Raw genomic sequence first — 22133 nt, 5'->3', positions numbered from 1 at the left:
CAAAAGAAGCCAGATGCAAAGAAAGTGTACTGCGTGATTCCACTTCTGTGAAGTTCAAAACCAGGCAAAGCTGGCCTGTGGTGTTAGAAATTAGAGCAGTGGATTACCTTTGTGCTTGGGAGCGACTTCTTGGGGAGGCTGCCTCTGGTGATATTGTACCTCTTGATCTGGGGGCTGGTGAACCAGATGTGTTCACTTTGTGATAATTTCTCAAGCTGTACTCTTTGGGTTGGTGGCTTTTCTGTACATATATTACAATTCCACTTTTTAAAAAGTGTATTAAAAAGTGCTGTATTTTATTTAAAATGAACTCTTCTAATTATCATCCTCACTTGCTCTTCAAGTCCCATCTAAAGTAATAAAAAGCAGCAAAGCTTTTAGTAGACTGGTTTCCATGTAATAACTATATTATATGTGCATTCTTTGTAACCGAAAAAAGAAAGAGCACTACAGATTCTGGATAAAGGGGAAGGGTTAGCCTCCAAGTCAACAAATTCAACAATAGGTAAAATTAGGAAATACAAAGCAGAAAAAGATGAAACTGGCTATTTTTTCTTTTGAATCTTTACTTTTACTGATGGGACGAAGCTCTTCATTCAGTAGAGAAGCTTAGTAGAGAAGGTAGTGCCAGAGCTGATCCCATATGGACCCTCATATTGAGCATGCCCCTATGCCCAGCCCTGGGCCTGGGGCAGGGCAAGGGCAGAATTCAAGCCAGGAGGCTGAGGCATCTTGCCTTTGTTGGGATAGTTGGCCTGGTGAGATGGTCTGTTCTAGTGTTCAATTTTACATAGCAGTGCTACTTATCAGAAGCTATACTAAGCCTTGGGGATTCAAAAATAAATTAGAGGTAGCTTCTAGTGTCAAGGGCAGGAAACTATATGACAGATTACAACTCAAAGCAATGATATAAATGCTATAAATGATGCTATAAATAGACTATGACCCCGGGCAACTTTCTTAACCTCTCTGTGTCTCAGTTTCCTCATCTGTGAACTGGGTATAGAGATAGTATCTTCCTCACTGGGCTGTAAGGATGAAATGAGGTAAAACACATACAAAGTTAGCCAGGAGCCCAACACACAGTAATTGCTGGGTACATGGTTATAATGATGACAAGGGCACCCAGAATGCGATGGAAGCATCTAGACCCAGACTGGGAATTCAGGAGATGCTGAAGAATGGATAGTTTGAGAGGATGTGACAGAAAGGAAAAACAGCAGTCAGAACAGCTGAGAAAGTCCCAGAACCATGAGACAGAGAGGTGAGCGCAGGCAGCCCCTGACGTTCCCTTGAGATGAAGCTAGGGCAGAGGGAAGGGATGTGGAGCTGGGCACTGGTGGTCCTTGTACACTAAAGCAAAAAGCTCTAATCTCATCCTGTAAGTGACAGGGAACCACAGCAGGGATTTAAATAAATACATCTTTTAAGTAAAATCAGCAGAACTTGGTGTTTGGTTGGTTAAGGTTGAAGGAGAGAGGAGTCTGTAATGACTCCTGACTTTCTAGTTTGCAAAAAAGTAATGGATGCCACCGGAAACAGAGGACACAGGAGCAAAATCAGATGCGGTCATGCGCCCTGTTTTGAGTGGGTTGAGTCTGAGTTGCCTGTAGAACAGCCTGCAGCAAATGTCCAGCAAGCAGTCTCATCGGGGGCTTTGGAGACTGGAGAGATGTGGGTGCCTGGATGGTGCCAGGGCAGTGTGAGAGAGACCCAGGGGATGCATGCGAAGGGCAGGAGGTGACGCCTGCGGGCACCAGCACCTCGGGCAAGCAGAGGAAGAGGAGCCGTGTTGGGGCTTCAGGGGGAACAATAGGACTATCAGGGACCAGCAGAGTGTGGCGCTCAGGGGAGGACAAGTAAGATAAGGACCATAAAGGGCCTCGTGCTAGTTCTCAGGCTGCTGTAACCAGTACCACAGGCTGGGCCGCTTAAACAACAGACATTTATATTTCACAGCTCTGGAGGCTGAAGTCCAAAATCGAGGTTTTGGCCAGACTAGTTCCTTCTGAGGCCCCTCTCCTTGACTTTTAGATCACCACTTTCCCCGTGTCCTCACACGGTCTTCCCTCTGTATGTGCTGTGTCTTAATCTCATCTTCTAATAAGGACAACAGTCATATTAGGGCCCACACCAGTGACCTCATTTTATCTTAATCACCTCTTTAAGTGCTGTATCTCCAAATACAGTCATGTTCTGAGGTACTGGGGGTTAGGGCTTCAGCATACGAAGGGGGCAGAGGTCACAGTTCAGACCACAGCAAGCTTATTGAATGTGCAGTTAGGAAGCTATTGAGATTGACATGAAATATTCAAAGTGATGAAAGAAAGGACTTAAAACCAAGACTACTTTACCCAGCAAGGCTATCATTTAAAATTGAAGGAGAAATAAAGAGCTTTCCAAACAAGTAAAAGCTAAAGGAATTCTAAACCAGGAAGCAATTGATAAGCTTAACAAGAGCACCGGAAGGCAGGGGGAAGCCAGGCTGCAGAGACCAGAACGAGTGAGAGGCAGGAAATGGGGCAACCTGGGGCTGACAGTGGGCAGGAGCTGGGTGGAGAACCCAGGTCAAGGCTCAGGAGAGACTTGAACATAGTAAAGGCTGAAGGGAAACATTAATAGAAGAAGGGAGGGAATGAGAGGTCAGGATCACAGGGTCACCATGTGTGGGGTGGTGGATCACTCTGACTGCCAGACACAGGTCCACCTTGGGGCCAGGTTGGCCCATAACAAGTACATGGAGTTAAATCCCCTTGAGACAAGGGCACAAAGCTTGCTCAGAAATTTTCAAACTCTGATTCACCTGGACTCCTGCCCCCTCAGGAATGGTGAGTTGCCCAAACGACCAAAAAAAGTTTGTTACCTGGGGGGAGTTCTGGAGACTTTTTTGCTGTGACTTAACAGAAATTTTGATTTTGTGGATGAAAAGATTATTCTCTCCCTAGCCCCAATTTCTTTTCACTTATATGAGATGCCTAGAGTAGTAAAACCAAAGAGACAAAAATGGAGAATGGGCCTGGCCGGACGTGGCTCAGCGGTTGAGCGTTGACCTGGGATCCAGGCGATCAGGGTTCGATATCCGGTCAGGGCACATGCCCGGGTTGCGGGCTCAATCAATGACTCTCTCATCATTGATGTTTCTGTCTCTCTCTCTCCCTCTCCTTTCCTCTCTCTGAAATCAATAAAGATATATATATTTTTTAAAAAAATGTAGAGCCCGGCCGGGCATGGCTCAGCGGTTAAGCATCAACCTAGGATCCAGGCGATCAGGGTTCGATTCCCGGTCAGGGCACATGCCCGGGTTGCGGGCTACAGCCGATCAATGACTCTCTCATCATTGATGTTTCTAGCTCTCTCTCTCCCTCTCCTTTCCTCTCTCTGAAATCAATAAAGATATATTTAAAAAATAATAATAATAAATAAATAAATAAATAAATAAATAAATAAATAAATAAATAAATAAAAATTTAAAAAATTGTAGAATGGTGGTTGCCAGGGGCTGGGGGTGAGGGGAAATAGGAAGTTAGTATTTAATGTGTGGAGTTTCAGTTTGGAAAAATGGGAAAGTTCTGGAGATGGATGGTGGCCACTGAACTGAACACTTAAAGATGATTAAGGCCCTGGCGGATTTGCTCAGTGGTCAGAGCATCAGCCTGTGGACTGAAGGGTCCCAAGTTTGGTTCCAGCCAGCGGCATGCACCTCAGTTCTGGGCTCGATCTGCAGCCCCAGTCAGGGTGTGTGCAGGAGGTGGCCAGTTGATGTGTCTCACATCAATGTTTCTCTCTCTTTTCCTTCCATTCTCTTTGAAAAGCAATGGAAAAAATATCCTCAAATGAGGATTAAAAAAATAATTAAGATAGTAAATTTTATGTTATGTGTATTTTACCACAATTTAAATAAATAAATAATAGAATTTTAAAAGGGTTTCTATAGGGTTTGTTTTATTCCTTGACGTGGATATTTAAATATTGAAGAAAAAGTATTTCTAGTGCATTTGATTAGCAAAATATTGTTTTTATTTTTATTTTTTTCTTAACCCTCACCTGTGGATATTTTTCCCATTGATTTTTAGAGAGTGGGAAGGAGGGGGCAAGGGGGAAGAGAGGGAGAGAGAGAAGCATCTATGCGAGAAAGACACATTGATTGGTTGCCTCCCCAGTGCACCCCGAGTGGGGCTGGAGATGGAAACTGCAACCCACGTATGTGTCCTTAACTGGGAATCGAACCCAAGACCCTTGGGTGCCTGGTTGGTGCTCTAACCACTGAGCTACAGTAGCCAGGGCCCAAAAAAGCATCAGGCAGAAAACTTGCTCGGAGCCAAGTCTGTGACTACAAGTAGCTTGGTCTTTTCAGAGCATGCCATGGAAGTTAAGGAGTTTATATGTCTGTGAAGCGTTTTTGACAAATAATTCAGTTCAACTGCCATTTATTGGGCACTTTTTAGTGCCAGGAATGGAAGAAGGGAGATTTGTTAGTAGTATTTGCATTTCCCATGCTTTGCTTTTTCACAAATGGTATCTTGTGTGTAAGGGAGCGCTGGGGGCACTACAGTTTGGACACTCCACTGCTCTCCTATACACAGTGGGCCCTTCCCTTGAAGAGGCTGAGAATGGCTCTCCCTGCTGCCCCTTTGTGTCTGGGGTGTCCTTCCAATCTAGGGAAGCAGACCCAATCCCCTCCCATGTCCTCCTCACAGAGGTCCAAGTACCTTGTAAGCCTGAAGACAAAAAACAAAAAACAAATTTACTGCCGGCTGGCCACTGGAATTCCAGAAAATTCTGAATGAAAACAGCAGTTGCAAATGGAATGGCTTTGCAAATTGCAGCTGATAATTCACTGGCTGTCTTGGGTTTTGGCAGGAATACCAGAAAATCTGCTGCTCAAGGATCCAAAGGAAGCAGTAGAAAGTGATGGGGAAGCTTGGGCCAAGTGGCTGGACCCCAGCCCGCCTGGAGCCCCTCCCCCAGCCCAGCCCTCTCACAGCCTCAGGCCCTATTTGGCTGTGACTGAGGGAGTGCAGGCCCCAAAGCCAGCATGAAGCAGGGGACCACAGCAGCTTCAATTCCACTGAACTTACCTATGTGTCACCCTGAGACTGGGATAAATCTGAGGTCTAAGATTCAGAGCCAGTACGGCATTTGGCTCCGGGGTCCTGGGGAGCTGAGACTACTTTTCAGACACGCCAGAACTGTCTGGGTCAGCAGACTGCTCTGGGTGCCAGGTCTTCCATGGAATGAATTTTGGATACAAATCAAATATTTAAATGGATGCTTTCCCTCTCTGGCAGGACCGTTCCAGTGGTCCTGTAGACTTGTTTTTACATAAAATTCTGGCTCCTTTAAATATGCATTTTTTTCTTCTTGACTATGCAGAGGCAGGAGAGTGGCTGCACTCGAAAGCCCAGAGGCTACTGCTGGTCAGTCACTAGAGAAGGGGAGCAGGTCCCCTCAGCTAAACCTCTTGGCTAAAAACCCACTTGTATTCGTTTGCCTGCTGGCTCCATGTGGTTATCCATTGTTTAATCCCACAGGATTTGGGTGTATGCCAAGAGGAAATGGGCTGTCTGCTATCCTCTAGGAAAAATGAAGACAAATTCATTCACTTCTGTCTCTTTTTCAGCTTCCTGAGCTAAGTAAAAAAGCAAGAAGGTGTTTATGAACATCCCACAGTGCTGTGAAATATCCCTCTGGGTGAACATTTTACTTCAGGTAATTCTAGGCATTTCAAATGGCTCCCCTCCCACCCTCCTCTTTATATATGCAGACTCTGGAAATGTGTCCATTCCCCAACTTGTTCTGAGATCTGAGCCTAGACCATGAGTCTCCGTCCTGGCCAGTTATGGCTGACACCGTGAACATAAGGGGCAGCTGGAAGGGCATTTCCAGGTAGGTGCAAGAACTTGGTAACTTCCTGCCCAAGGAATCTAAGGAACCCTAGTGGCCAAAGCTCAGTTGCAACACTTGGAAAGAGGAGGTGGGACTGTTTCCTCCAGGGATGGGACCCAGGAGGGAGCCAGGTCCTACTCTCCCTCCCACCATCCAGGCCGCTCCTCTCTTGCCTGCTGAGGGCTGGAGGCCCTCTCCCAAGATGAGCCCAGCCTCCAGCCCCTTGAGGGGCACTAATCCAGGAGCTCTGACCCCCGACACACTCCTTTCTCCCTCTATCTTCCCACCTATTGTGCAGTCCAGCAGGAGTCTAGTTTCCCTAGGGCCACTCATTCTCTGCTTCGTGTACTGCCAAGAATACACAATCCAGTGTCCCCCTTACTTACACTCTGCCACAGGATCATCAGATGTGTGGTATGCATGTTAACCCTCAGCTCATGGCCGTAGTCAGGGTTCTGCCTTGGCACAGCCCACGCAGACACGGACACTGAGTCAGGCTCCTCAGAGCAACACCAAGGAGCCACAGAGTCATGGAATGTAGCCCTGATGTGCACCTGCCACCCATGCCAGTGAGGAAGCATCACTGAACCCATGGCCACGGGAATAAAAGCTAAAGAAAAGCTTGATGCATAGACTTGCTGAAAAGGGACATGATTCATGTCCCTACCTCATAGGGTCACTGAGAGAACCAAAAGAGTAATGCATGCAGGTGCCTGGCATGGGTGACCTGTTGTTATTTTAATCTCCTTGTACTGTAGGCACTGGTCAGAATTCAATCCTTAGGTCTCACATGTTGATCTGCACAGGGTACAGAAGAAAAGTCCAAGAAGACACCCAGCGTCTCAACACCAAACCTTTCTAAGCAGGGTGAATCCTGGGATCAGCAGGTTCTCCTTTAAAATGCACAGTCACGGCATGTAAAGCACAGTGTAGGAACCGTAGTCAGAAATATTGCAACAGCAATGTATGGTGCCAGGTGGCTACTAAACTTATTGGGGTGATCATTTCATAACCTATATAAATGTCTAATCACTATGTTGTCACCTGAAACTAACATAATATTGTATTCCAACAGTAATTGAAAAATAAATAAAATCTGAGGGGTGGAGGGGAGGTTGGAAACTAGAGCTCTTGTTTAATGGGCGTAGAGTTTCAGGTTTGCAAGATGAACAAGTTCTGGCAGTTCGTTCTAATAGGCAACCATCAGCTTATTCTCTATGCCTACGGGTCTGTCACTCTCTATGCCTATGGGTCTGTTATTCTCTGTACCTATGGGCCTGTTACTCTCTATGCCTATGGGCCTGTTACTCTCTGTACCTATGGGTCTGTCCTCTATGCCTATGGGCCTGTTACTCTCCATACCTATGGGCCTGTTACTCTCCATACCTATGGGCCTGTTACTCTCCATACCTATGGGCCTGTTACTCTCCATACCTATGGGCCTGTTACTCTCTATACCTATGGGCCTGTTACTCTCCATACCTATGGGCCTGTTATTCTCTGTACCTATGGGTCTGTTATTTTCCATACCTATGGGTCTGTTGTTCTCTATACTTGTGGGTCTGTTTCTGTTTTGTTTTGTTTATTCACTTTTTTAAGATTTTACATATAAATGAAATCATACAGCATTTGTCTTTCTCTGTCTGGCTTATTTTACTTAGCATAATATACTCTAGGTCTATCCGTGTTGTCACAAATGGCAAGATTTTGCTCTTTTTTATGACTGAGTCATATTCCACTGTATATATTTACAACTTCTTTGTCTATCGATGGACACTTAGGTTCCTTCCATATCTTGGCTATTGCAAATAATGTTGCAATGAACTTTAAAATTAAACAATGAAAATTAAAAATAGAGTACAGCTCTATTTTTAATTTTTTGAGGAAACTTTATACTGTTTTCCATAGAGGCTGCACCAATTTACAATCCCACAACAGTGTACAAGGGTTCCCTTTTCTCCACATTCTCACCAACACTTGTTATTCATTGATTTTTTGATGATGGCCATGCTGACATGTGTGGTGTGCTATCGCATTGTGGTTTTAATTTTCATTTCCTTGATGATTAGTGATGTTGAGCATCTTCTCATATGTCTCTTGGCCACCTGTGTGTTCTCTTTGGAAAAAAATGTCTATTCAAGTCCTCTGACCATTTTTTAATTGAATTGTTTGTTTTCTTGGTGTTAAGTTGTATGAGTTCCTAATATATTTTGGATATTAACCCCTTAACAGACGTATCATTGGTAAATATCTTCTCCCATTTGGTAGGTTGTCCTTTTGCTTTGTTGATGGTTTCCTTCACTGTGCAGGAACTTTTTAATATGATGTAGTCTCATTTGCTTATTTTTGCTTTTGCTGTCCTTGCCTGAGAAGACATATCCAAAAAGACTGCTAAGAGCGATGTCAAAAATGTTTATTGCCTATGTTTTCTTTTAGGAGTTTTATGATTTCAGTCTGACATTTTAGTCTTAATACATTTTGAGTTTACTTTTGTATATGGTTTAAGGAAGTGGTCCAGTTTCCATTGTTTGCATGTACCTGTCCAGTTTTCCTGACACCACTTATTGAAGAGACTGCCTTTACCCATTGTATATTATTGTCTCTGTTGTCACAGATTAATTGACCACATAAGTGAGGATTTATTTCTGGGTTCTCTATTCTGTTCCATTGATCTGTATGTCTATTTTTATGCCAGTACCATGCTGTTTTGATTACTATAGCCTTGTAATATAGTTTTATTTCAGGTAGTGTGATACCTGCAATTTTGTTCTTCCTTCACAGAATTGCCTTGGCCATTTGGAGTCTTTGGGTTCCATATAAATTTTTGGTTTATTTCCTGTATTTTTGAGAAGAATGCCATTGGTATTTTAATAGGGATTGCACTGAATCTGTATTTTGCGTTAGATAGTAACGACATTTTAACAATATGAATCCCTCCAGTCTATGAGCATGGTACATCTTTCCATTTATTTGTATCTTCTTTATTGCTTTCTTCAGTGTCTTATAGTTTTCAGAGTATTGCTCTTTCATCTCTTTGTTTAAATTTATTTCTAGGTATTTTATGCTTTTCGATGCAATTACAAATTAAGTTGTTTTCTTAATTTCTCCTCCTGATCATTCATTATTGGTGTATAGAAATGCAACAAATTTCTGTATATTGATTTTCTATCCTGCAACTTTCCTGAATTCATTTATTAGTTCTAATAGTTTTTTGGTGGAGTCTTTTGGGGTTTCTATCTATAATATCATGTCACCTGCAAATAGTGACAGTTTTACTTCTTCCTTTTCCATTTGGATGTCTTTTATTTCTTTTTCTTGTCTGATTGCTGTGGCTAGGACTTCCAATATTAGGTTGAATAGAAGTGGTGATAGTGGGCATCCTTATCTTGTTTCTGATCTGAGAGGAAAAGGTTTCAGCTTTTCATCATTGAGTATAATATAAGCTGTGGGTTTGTCATATGCAGCCTTTATTATGTTGATATATGTTTCCTCTATACCCACTTTGTTGAAATTAATTTCCTTTTTAAGGAAGAACATAATTATATAGGCTTAGGGCCCACTCATTTTACCCTAGTTTATCTCTTTAAAGGCCTTATCTTCAAATACACTCATCTTCTGAGTTATGAAGGTTGGTGATGGTGGGGGGCAGTTAGGACTTCAACATAAGAATTTTTGGCCAGCTGGGCCTGGCTCAGTGGTTGAGCATCAACCTAGGATCCAGGTGATTAGGGTTCGATTCCCGGTCAGGGCGCATGCCCAGGTTGTGGGCTAGATCCCCAGTTGGGGACGTGCAGGAGGCAGCCGGTCAATGACTCTCTCATCATTGATGTTTCTATCTCTCTCTCTCCCTCTCCTTTCCTCTCTCTGAGATCACTAAAGATATATTAAAAAAGAAAAGAAAAGAATTTTTGGAGACACAATTCAGCCTATAACAATCACCTCCCTCTAGCAATCTCCTGATGATCTAGACCATGGCTTCCTTCTCATTGACCTTGGTACCAAGTGGCAACTCTGAGCTTTAGGAAAACTTTCAGGGGTAAGGGCTCACTGTCAAAATAAAGTTTGAACATTCACCCAATAATTCTTCTGTTCAAAAGTGTTAGAGAGGGTCAAGAGTTTCAGTTTGGAATGATGAAAGATTCTGGAGATGGATGGTAACAATGGTTACACAACAATATGAATGCACTTACTGCCACTGAACTGTACAATTAAAGTGGTTAAGATGGTAAATTTTGTTATGTATATATTACCACAATTTAAAAAAATTTTTTAATCTTCATCCAAGGACATGCTTTCATTGATTTTAGTGAGAGAGAAGGGGAGAGAGAGAGAAACATTGATGTGAGAGAAACATTGATGTGAGAGAGACACTGATTGGTTGCCTCTCATACTCACCCCAACTGGGCATCAAACCTACAACCTGGGTATTTGCCCTGACTGGGAATTGAACTTTTGACATTTTGGTTACTGGACAACACTCTAACCAACTGAGCCACAGACCAGGGCACCACAATTCTTTTAAAAAAGTGTTAAAGATGAAGAAACATTAACATCAAGACCACTAGTTTAGTGCATCAGCAGGAGATGAACCAAAGGCTACAGACTTTTGCTGCTGTGACCTTCCTGTTCAACTTGATTGCAATTAACTTTTAAAAAATATTTACCCTTTCTTACAAATCTTTAAGTGTCTTCTGTTGTTTATTCCTCAGCTCCTCAAATTTGTGTTCAGCACCATAGGTAGATTGTGGAGGAGGAAAGAGCATGTTTTTGGAGCCCAAAGTTAGATCTGCTGAGAACCAGGTTTGTGACCTGGGCCACGTTACTTCATCTCCTCATTTATAAAGTGGAGATAATAATACCTATTGTGGTTTTGTGAATGTTAAATAAGTTAATAAATGTGTTAATAAGCTGACTCTCACCAGACGCACCTTGAAAGCAAAGATCATTAAATTAATAAATGATTTGCCAATTATTGATTAGCTTAACAGCCTGAACATCACCATTCAAATTATCAAAACCTATCTATGAAGGGCCATAAACACAATTTGAAATTCTAATTTGTAGACTTTGCTATTAGCTTGAGAAGAAAAAAGGCTGCTTCTCAGACAAACAAATATTATCACAAATGCCTGTTACTGCTACTTTGGTCACCCTCAGTGAAGCACACCTCCCAAGATTCACACCCGTGTGTTTTCCAATGTTGACTTAGGGCTTAATCATGAGACTAACTTGAGCCAATGGGCCATTAGCAAGTACCTGTATACTAAAATTGGAGGCTTGATAAACATTTTCACCTTGGGGCTTGTCTTCTTGGAAAGTTCCTTCTTAGAGCCCATCACCATGTGGTTAGAAGGTCCAAGCCGCCGCCCAGAGCTACCCATGTAAGAGAGAACTGAGGCCTCTGGCCGACAGTCTCGTTGTCCTCCAGTCAGGAACCAGCACAGACTGCCAGCCATGTGAGTGGGGCCATTTGAACCTTCCAGCCAACCCACCATCAGGTGAAACAGAGACCTCCCAGGCAACTGGCAGTGTCACAAGAAATAACAAATTGTTATTTAAATAAGAAATTGTTAAGACAATAGGTTTTGGGAGTGACTTGTTACCTAGCAGTGGATAACTGAAATAATTCCTTTTCATCTTCGCAATCTCACTTTGACAGGCAAACATGAATAAAGGAATTTAAGAGAGATAGTGTACCTTTATGTTTAAAATCTCCAGCTACGGAACCAAACAATGTGTAATTTTTGTGTCATGCAGTCTTGGGAAGATTATATACTTTCTCCAACCTTATCTGCAAAATGTAACACCTGCTTCAAGTGTCTTTAGTGGGCATTTCCTGATGGAATGTACCTATAATGTTTAGCCTGAACACACAGTAAGTGTTTAGTAAGTGTCAGCTATTATTAGAAAATCAAATATACTGGCTGGTACTTTTATTCTGAGAACTTTAGAATAGATTAAAAATAACACAGGGTGGAGTTTATTGGTTCAGAAGCAGACAAGCTTTGGAAGTTCGGAAGGCGTTTCATGCCCACAACGTTCCCTCAGGAACAAAGAGATTGAGGCCTGATAGAGGCCTAAGAGATACATGGCAAATCTGGCTGCTGCTGGACCAACAAGCCCTCCAAATCTTGTCTGAGTCTCTTACCCAGAAGATTGTATCAGACAGTGTGGCGTAGAAGCTAAGGAAATCACTAAGATTTTCTGAATGTGCTGCCTTGAGGCTGCCAACTGTATTTGAAATAAGGGCCAGGTGTGAGCGCCTCACTTGTGGGTAACAGAGAAAGTCTGCAGGAGTGCATCTTTTCTCTGTGCCCGCTCTTTCCTCAGAAAGAGCTCACAGATGCTGATAGAGTGATAGCCAGATGTCCTGTCCCTGAATTTCCTTCCAGTTCCACCCTTCTCACGGAGGCTTTCCCTACTAGTGAAAGTGATTGTAACGGATTTCAGTGTTTCCTTCATGCTCAGCTGGCTGCTGCCACCTCCTACTCTCACACCCAGCCCACCTATTATGGCTATTAAAAGAGAAAGAACAAAATCAGTCCTATCCCAAGTCCATGAGTCTTCCCTGTCCTAAAATAGACACCCATTGTATAAGAGCAACACATGAACTGCGATTCCATAAAAGGGGCACAGGGCTACAATTCAGAAAATGATTATTTCTATAAAATACACTTGGCTGGGGGCTGTTAGAGACACCAGCCCCTCTTAGAAATCACCTATAACTTGTGACTCCCTCAAACTTAACTACTAATAGCCTACACCGGAAGCCTTACCAATAACATAAACAGTCGATTCAGACATATTTTGTATGTTATATGTATTACATACTGTATTCTTACAATAAATTAAGCTAGAGAAAAGAAATGTTATTAAGAAAATTATAAGAAAGAGAAAACATGTTTACAGTACTGTACTGCATTTATAGGTACCGTAAGTTTACATCGCCTGTTTACAAGACGAATCCTGTCTGTCAGTACCTTCTTCGATGCCGCCTTATATGATAAAAACACTGTAGATCCTGTGTGCATCACTAGCGCGGACATCAAAAATAAAAGACCATGTGCAAAGGAATACACGTTTATTGCAGGTATAACAACTAATCCATTGAAAATGAAGGATCAGCATCTACTTTCAGGTAATCTAGTCTATGCACGAATGGATCATTATAAAAATTTTTATGGCAGCCCAGCCAGGCGTGGCTCAGTGGTGGAGCATTGACCTAGGATCCAGGAGATCGCGGTTCGATTCCCGCTCGGGGCACATACCCGGGTTGCGGGCTCGATCCCCAGTGAGGGGTGTGCAGGAGGCAGCTGATCAATGACGACTCATCACTGATGTTTCTCTCTCTCTCTCCCTCTCCCTTCCTCTCTCTGAAATAAATAAAGATATATATTTTTTTTAATTATGGCATAGAGAGAAACAAGGTGGCGGCGTAGGTAGCAGCTGCCCCCGCCGCCTCCCGCAACCACATCAAAATCACAACTAAAATACAGAACCACCATCACTCAGAGTCTCCTGGATCTGGCTGCACAGAAGCCCCACAACCAGGGAGCTGAGGAAGCACCGAGAGCGGGAGGAGGGGCGGAGACGCGGGCGGGGCGGGGCTGGATCCCCGAGACGAGGCCGCGGGCCCACACCCGGTGCCGCGGGGAAACCTGGGAGGGACATTTCGGGGCCGAGGTTTCCCGGAGGAGGGAGGGGTCCCAGCCCCACAGAGGCCCCCAGCCCAGGGCTCCAGGGCCGGGAAGAGACGTCCCCACAACTCCGGGCTGTGAAACCAGCGGGGACTGTGGCTGAGGGTCGAGGAGGCCGCGGGAGCCCCAGCAGCTCCTCTAAAGGGCCCGGCACGGACTCACTCGGACGCTCCCTCTGAGCCCAGCGCCGGGAGCAGCCTGAAAGGACCCGGGACACTCGGGGAGGAACTGACCTGCCTGAGATCCGGGCGAGAGGCGGAGGGGCGGCTTCCTCCCGGGCAGAAGAGCTGCAGAGGCCATGGCTCCCTTGGCGAGTCCTCCCCGCACAGCCGGCAGGCAGGCGCCATATTTGAGTCGCTAGCACCTGACTCGCACCATTGGCCCCGCCCCGTGATTCCCGGAGGCCCCGCCCCTCCCCACCTGCAGCTCATCCGGGCCATTTCCAGGGGCTTTTCTGTGCAAGTGGCTTCTTGAGTGTCATGCTTAGGACTTTCCTAAAATCTCTCAAACAAGCAGCAGCTGCCCCATACAGCTTGATAAGGGGGCCCAGGCCTGGCACTAGCGGCAGCTGCACTGGCGCATAGCTTGGCCTCTCCTGGACAACGCCAAGCCCAGCACAAGTAGCAGCCAACTACGGTTTGCTGTGTAGCTCATGCTGGGTGGCCCTGGGCAAGGCACTGGCAGAGGCTGACTTTGCACCTCCCGGGAGGCCCCAGAGACAGTCCACCTGGTGATCAGACTCGACCACGCTGGATTACAACCCTACCACATCCACGAGTGACACACTCAAGGGGCACACTTGGTGAACACCAAAGCCCCACTGAAGTAAATCCTGCTCCATAGGGGTGTCTCCAGCACAGCAGCTCTTTGGCTGTAGTTGCAGCGGGTCCTCACAGCCGATTGGCCTGCGGTGGGGGTGTCAATTCCTCCCAGTGATGCCAACAGCAACCAAGGTTCAACTACAACAGGACAGTGCACACAGCCCACACAGGGGAGCACCTAGAAGGCCCAGCTCAGGTGACTGGGGAGGCTGAGCCACTCGACCCTACAGGACACCTACTACACAAAGCCACTGTACCAATTCCAGGAGACATAGCAGCTCTACCTAATACACAGAAACAAACACCAGGCCCAGCAGGGCGTGGGTCAGCGGTTGAGCATCGACCTAGGATCCAGGCGATCGGGGTTCGATTCCCGGTCAGGGCACATGCCCAGTTGCAGGCTAGGCAGCCAATCAATGACTCTCTCATCATTGATGTTTCTATCTTTCTCTCTCTCCTTCTCCTTTCCTCTCTCTAAAATCAATAAAGATATATTTAAAAAAAAAAAAGAAACAAACAAACACCAGGAAGCAGCCAAAATGCAGAGGCAAAGAAACATGTCACAAAGGAAAGAACAGAAGAAATCTCCAGAAGAGGAACTAAATGAAATAGATCCAAGTAAGCTAACAGATACAGAGTTCAGAATTTTGTTTATAAGGATGTTTAAGCATACTATTAGGGAAATAACTGAGAAAATCAATAACATAATAAAGTACGAATTTGAAATGAAGGCTACACGAACTGAAATGAAGACTAATCTACAGGGGATCAACAGTAGAGTAGAGGACGCTGAGAATCAAATCAGCAATTTGGAACATGAGGAAACAAAAAACACCCAACCAGAAGAGCAAAAAGAAAAAATAATCCAGAAATATGAAGATAGTATAAGGAGCCTCTGGGACAACTTCAAGAGGCCCAACATTTGTATTATTGGGGTGCCAGAAGGGGAAGAAAAAGGCCAAGAAATTGAAAACCTATTTGAAAAAAATAGTTACAGAAAACTTCCTCTATCTGGGGGAAGAAATAGACTTACAAGTTCGGGAAGCACAGAGGGTCCCAAACAAGAGGAACCCAAAGAGGCCCACAGCAAGACACATCATAATTAAAATGCCTAAGGTTAAAGACAAAGAGACAATCTTAAAAGCAGCAAGAGAAAAGCAGTTAGTTACCTACAAGGGAGCACCCATACGACTGTCAGCTGATTTCTCAACAGAAACCTTGCAGGCCAGAAGGGAGTAGCAAGAAATATTCAAAGTGATGAAAAACATGGAACTTCAACCAAGATTGCTCTACCCAGCAAAGCTATCATTTAGAATTGAAGGTCAGATAAAAAGCTTCACAGATTAGAAAAAGCTAAAGGAGTTCATCACCACCAGACCAGAACTACAGGAAAAGTTGAAGGGTCTTCTTTAAGAAGAAGCTAATGAACAAAAGAATCTGATGAACTAAATAGATCCAGAGACATTGACACATGCGACAGACAATCATATTTCAGAGGAAAGGTGGAAGGGGGGTGGAGGGTGAGAAGAGATTAACCAAAGAAGTTATATGCATATATGCATAACCTATAGACACAGACAATAATGGCGTGAAGGCCTGGGGAGGGAGTGGGAGTAAAGTGGAGGGGGTCAGTTGGGGGGAGGAAAATGGGACACCTGTAATACTCTCAACAATAAAGGTAAATTTTAAAAAATTGTGGCATATAGTATTGCAGTCATATTTATAATATAGTATTGAAAACTTATATTTTTCAAAAAACTGCTTACCAATTATGGGAGGGGGTAGAAGGTAAGGGAAGGGGAGAGGGAGAGGGGGAGCATTCTGTATGGGAAGTAATTCTTTGATTGCAAAGTTATAAAACAGTAAGAAAACTAGCATATTATTAATTTTACATTAGGCATCACTCATGCTTTGCCTATGTAAGGATAGGCTATCCGCTTCTATACGAGTCTTGCACACAATGTTCTGTGCAATGAGTACTCATGTGAATACCCAAAAATACTAGGCGATGATGATGATGTCGCCACAAAAACGTCTCATACAGTTCTTGCTGTACACTTACTAGATTTTCACGTGAAGACACGCACACACACACACACACACAACAGATGCTAATTAACTGAACAGCAATGATTACTCATGGTTCCTTAAGTGGAAATGTATCATTACAAGGGTCTTGGTCCTTGTTGTCTTCACAGTGCCAGGCTGGGGGGGGGGGAGGGGCAGGGGGGAGGGGGGCTGGGCTGCTGTCTCAGGGACAGAGGCAGAAGGGGCAGTGGAGATGGAAGGGGAATAGGAGATACATACACACTCAGTGTAACTGAGTACCTTGTAATTTCTGTCTCGCTTTTTTGCTTTTTTATTTCTCCAAAAATGTCTCTATATGGTATCAGTCTTTCTCCCGCTGTCTGCTTTGGTTTCGGTGCCCGTATCATAGAAGGGTCCATGTCATAAAAGAAGTCAAAGCAAACCCTTCACCCCTCCCCACCTTTTTTGGTCACATCCACAGTCTCTCCTGATTTCCTGGTTGGCTCTGCTGCAAACGCTGTGAGGTCCTGCGCAACATCTGGGCAGTTGTCTCCAGCAGGAGTGTATTGTTTGGGGCTCGATGGCTTACATGAATTTTTCTGTAATAATGATGGCATCGTCAATGGTGTGATCCTCCTAGACTTTCATGATGTTCCCTCTACTGGGGTTCTCCTTCACAGCGTTGACAGTCCTTTCCATAGAGTACTGTAAGGTCTTAAAGGTCCTCATGACCCCGTGATCTAAGGGCTGAATTAGAGAAGTTGTGTTGCGGCAAATAGACCACGTCCGCACCTTCTGTGTTGAACTTATCAGATCCTGGGTGGTCAGAGGCATCGTCCAATATCAAAACAACTTTAAAAGGCAGGCCCTTACTGGCAAGGTACTCCCTGACTTTAGGGACAATCCAGAAAAAGTGTCCTAGTTGTCCAGGCCTTCTTGTTGTACTATAAGCAAGGCCTGGCAGCTGGTGTTTATCTTATCCCTCCAGGGCTCAGGGGTTTGCAGCTTTATAGATGAGGCAGGTCCTGATCGTAAACCCGGGTCCTGATCGTAAACCCAACTGCATTTGCACAAAACAGTGGACTTAGCCCATCTCTTCCTGCGTTAAACCCTGGTGCTCGCTTCTCTTCCTTACTAATAAATGTCTTTTGTGGCTTTTTTTTCTTCCAGGATACGACAGTTTTGTCCGCATTAAAAACATGTTCAGGTAGATATCCTTTCTGCTGAATGATTTTCCTATTAGCATCTAGGAATTTATCTCCTGCTTCTTGGTTAGCAGAAGCTACTTCTCCTGTTATCGTCACATTTCTTAAGTCAAACATCTTGCTAATATGATCAAACCATCCTTTGCTGGCATCAGATCCTTCACCTTCTTTTCGCTTCAAGTTGTCATATAATGACTTCACTGTTTCTGTAATCACATTGGAGCCTATAGCATGTCTTTCTTATAGCAATCCTGCACCCACATAAAAGCTGCATTTTCAATGCAAGATAAAAAAAATATATATTTTAAGCCTTCACTGGGGAGCTCAGTTGGTTAGAGCATCACCTTGATATGCCAAGGTTATGGGTTCGATCCCCAGTCAGGGCACATACAAGAATGAACCAATGAATGCATAAATAAGTGGAACAACAAATTGATGTTTCTCTCTCTCTCCCCCACCCCCTTTCCCAAATCAATCAATAAAATTGTTTTTTAAAAGATTGGATTTTAAATATATACATATATATATATTATTTTTTTTTTTACAAAAAGTGCAAGGTTTTCACACCTGCTGGTATAGCTGCTCCATCCAATAGCTTCATGAATTTCTTTTTCTCTTTTAACAGCGGTTCCTATGCTGGGTGTATTTATCTCGAAATTGTGGGCGACTACCACTGCAGAGCTCGATCTAAGCCATCTCAAGCAATTCAACTTCTTCTTATACTCTCATGACTTCCCTCTGCTTCTTGGGAGCGAGCGCTTCAAGTATCGCCAGTGGCACTTTGTATGGGTCCCACGGTGTTATTCAAGGTTTACAGTTTTGCACTGAACACGGTGCAAAGACACAAGAACCCTGAGAGATCACCTTACTGCAACACATCAAATTAGGTCAAATTTCCCAGAGAGATGAACTGCTCACATGGAGATGATTAGCATCATGTGCCGCCTTAAGCGGAACTCACAGCAGGAGCAACAGGAGGAGGCTATAAAACTATTGCAGCGGTGCAGTGTCCACTCCAGGTAATTTCGCACAGTAATGGCAACACTGCAGCTTTACTTTGTCTACATTTTCCCTGATGGCAAATGGCACCATGTGCGTTCTGTGTTTGTGTGCATAAGTTTATCTATTTTTTATTTTTTTATATCTTTATTGATTTCATAGAGAGGAAAGGAGAGGGAGAGAGAGATAGAAACATTAATGATGAGAGAGTCATTGATCGGCTGCAGCCTGCAACCCGGGCATGTGCCCTGACCGAGAATCGAACCCCGATCGCCTGGATCCTGGGTCAACGTTCAATTGCTGAGCCACGCCTGGCCGGGCTATGTGCATAAGTTTAGATAATTAAATTTATATAAGAGATTTGTGTATATTTTATGGTAGCAAATGGCAAAATAAAACTAGTACCTATGCATTCATGACATAACTTTTTTTTAATAATTAGTTGATCAAATTTGTCTGATTTTTATTTATTTTTATATATCTTTATTGCTTTCAGAGAGAGGAAGGGAGAGAGAGATAGAAACATCAATGATGAGGGAGTCGTCATAGACCCACTGCCTCCTGCACGCCCCCAACTGGGGAATCAAGCCCGCAACCCGGGCATGTGCCCTGACCGGGAATCGAACTGCGATCTCCTGGATCCTCGGTCGATGCTCAATTGCTGAGCCACACCCTGCTGGGCATAACTAACCTTTCCTTAATTTTTTTGATATTTCTAGGCTACGTTTTCTAGTTTTGATATTTCTAGTGTAAGTTTTCTCAAATTGTTGCAAATCTTCAAAAAATTTTCCAGTATATTTATTGGAAAAAATCTGCATATAAGTGGACCCATGCTGTTCAAACCCATGTTGTTCAAGGGTCAGTTGTAACGCAGCTCCTAAGAAAAGTTCTCCATTCATCATTAGAGGAAAATGGCTTTTGCCGAGCTCTAGCAAAAAGAGTTGGTGTTCTGTTGAGCAATGGCTTCCCAGCTGGTAAGTTGGGGCCCCGGGGATGAGGGATTGGGGCTGAGAGATAGCAGCAGCTCCAAGGCCAGAGGGTTCCTAAGTGGCTTTCCTCCTCAGAGGCAGGATCCTAGCTGCCCCGAGACTCCATCCCTGCAGCTTGTTCAGCAGTCTCCTATTCCAGCTTGAGCCCAAAGCTAATGGGGTCAAGGTCCTTCTGAAAAGTCTTTTCTTCAAAAAGAGAAGTTGTGTCATCAATTTGTTGTTCTCACAGACCCCACTGATAACTATCGAGTATAAACCAGATGCTCAATAACATTACAACAGACCACAGTAACTCGTGAGGGAGTGTGAGGGTGAATTGTATGTGTCGGCAGGACTGGATTACGGCCTATCCAGATATTTGATTAAACTTTATTTCTGGGTGTGTCTAGGAGGAGGTCTCTGGATAGGATTAGCATTTAAATTGGGGCACTCAGTAAACCGATTGCCTTTCTCCATGTGGGTGGGCCTCATCCAATTCCTTGAAGGCACGAATAGAACAAAAAGGCAGAGAAGAGAGAATTTGCACTCCCTCTGCCTGACTGTTGGGCTAAGACGTTGGTCTTTTGCCCTTGGACTGGGACTTACACCATTGACTCTCCTAGTCCTCAGGTCTTTGGACTTGGACTGACCTATGCTACCAGCTCTCCTGGGTCTCCAGTTTGCAGATGGCACATCTCATGGACTTCTCGGCCTCTATAATTGTGTGAGCCAACCCACTCTAATAAGTATTTATAATAGATATAATAAATATATTTATTAAATATAAATATATACTTACACATACTATATTATGTATCAACATATATTTATTTTTATATAAATATAATATAGAAATATATTTATTATGTATAATATGTATATATAGTTGACCCGTGAATAACACAGGACTGAACTGCACAGGTCCACTTTTATGCAGATTTTTTTCCATTGACCTGTGCAGTTCAAACCCAAGTTGTTCAAGGGTCAATTCCATGTTTGGGAATCCTTGTATTTGGAGGGCCGACTATAGTTATACACAGATTTTCAACTGTTCTGGGGGTCAGTGCCCCTAACCCCTGAGTTTTCAAGGGTCAAATACACATTTATATCATCTATCAGTTCTGTCTCTCTGCAGAATCCAGAGAGTTTTGTAATGAAATTGTCACATGGGTTTAAAGGCAGTGTACCAGAAGGAAGAAGAAAACCCCAACTTCAGAAAGTAGGAAAACAAAACAAGTATTTCTTCAACTATAAGAAATGAAAATAATCATCTTTAACCTCTGGTCATTTCCTCAGAAATGAGTGGGTCACACAACTTCCTGATAAATAATTTGATTTGGTCTATCTATTAGGATAAATACAGCTGTAACTTTGAACCCAAAGGATAAAACTTTGGGTGCAAATTTCCCCTACTCTGGATACGTTTGCAGTGGTCCCTCTAGTCCCCAAGTCCCAGCAAATTACATGGAAAGAATTTGAGCACAGTCTTAGCTTCTTAAAAGGGATTCATCTAGCATAGATTTTTTTGTCCATTGACATGTTACCATTTCCTCTGCTCCAAACTTAAGAAAACTGCCTTGGTAATTTGTAGTTATTGTTGTTATTTTCTGTGTTCTGGAAACCTCTTGACACTTGTTCCTTGAAGAACCTACAAGTCAGTTTTCCTATTCATATAAAATCTTCAACTCAGTCTTTTAAAACCCCTCTTTTATATCAGATTTTTATTTTAATTTTATGTGGAAAATAGTTGAACATGGTATTAACTGGCAGATACAGATAGTTTGAAAAAACTAGTCAACCCCGAAATTATTCCAAATAATTAACAACAATGACAAATCTTACTTCCAACTTCAACTGACACGTCCTAAATTAAGTTCCTGATTACCACACTTCCTCTCAGTCGGCGTGCACCTTGCAGATTACAAGGGGGACACACTAAAACAGAAGCACCTCCGGACATCCGCTCGGGCTGGTGATTTACATCATGTTGAGGGAGAAAGGACGAAGCAACTGGAAGCTTTTGGTGATATATTGTCAAGTTCTAAAACAGCCCTGGAGGCTATTATAGGTCCTGTGCAGTTCTGCAAAAATTTTAAAAATAGTTTGTCAATGTACACACACACACACACACACACACACACACACGCATGCATGTACAGACTGCTGGGATTTTGATTGGGATTAGATGAATCTATATTAAATCTGTATTTTGGAAGTATCATTTCTTAACAATATCGAATCTTCTTACAAAGTATATATTCTCATTTTTAGGTCTTTTATAGCAATATTTTATAGTTTTCAGTGTGCAGTTCTTTCATACTTTTGTCAGTTTATATTTTTTATGCTACTGTAAATGTTGATTTTTAATTTCAATTTCTAATTGTGCATTGCTAACATATAGAAATACAATTGATTTTTATACATTGCTTTGTATCCTGCAACTTTGATAAACTCACTTATTAGTTCTAATACCTTGTTTGTAGATTCCATTGAATTTTGCACATAAACAATCATGTCATCTGTGTAAAA

This window comes from Miniopterus schreibersii (genome assembly GCF_964146895.1).
Source record: "Miniopterus schreibersii genome assembly, chromosome: 8".
NCBI classification, from domain to species: domain Eukaryota; kingdom Metazoa; phylum Chordata; class Mammalia; order Chiroptera; family Miniopteridae; genus Miniopterus; species Miniopterus schreibersii.
The sequence above is the reverse complement of the archived record's forward strand: the minus strand, read 5'-3'. Positions refer to the sequence as shown.